We start from the raw sequence: 301 nt of genomic DNA on the forward strand, positions 1-301 counted from the left end.
ACTAAGTGAGACAATCGAAACAGTAAACAAATTCTATGAGAACGATCAGAACAATAGAATCATGCCACATAAAAAATCAACGGTTACCGTAACCACCAATGGGAAAAGGGAAAAAATGCAGAAGCGTTTACTGCTATGTGATGTAAAAATCCTACACCAGCAATTTAGAGAAGAGTTTCCCCAATATCCGATTGGTAAGACTAAATTCGCCGAACTGAGGCCAAAATGGTGTGTACTTGCGGGATCATCGGGCACCCATAGTGTATGCATATGTGTAATCCACCAAAATTTCAAATTAATG

This window comes from Odontomachus brunneus, unplaced genomic scaffold (assembly GCF_010583005.1).
Source record: "Odontomachus brunneus isolate Ranch 3 - 2012 unplaced genomic scaffold, Obru_v1 Obru_scaffold_263, whole genome shotgun sequence".
Lineage (NCBI taxonomy): Eukaryota > Metazoa > Arthropoda > Insecta > Hymenoptera > Formicidae > Odontomachus > Odontomachus brunneus.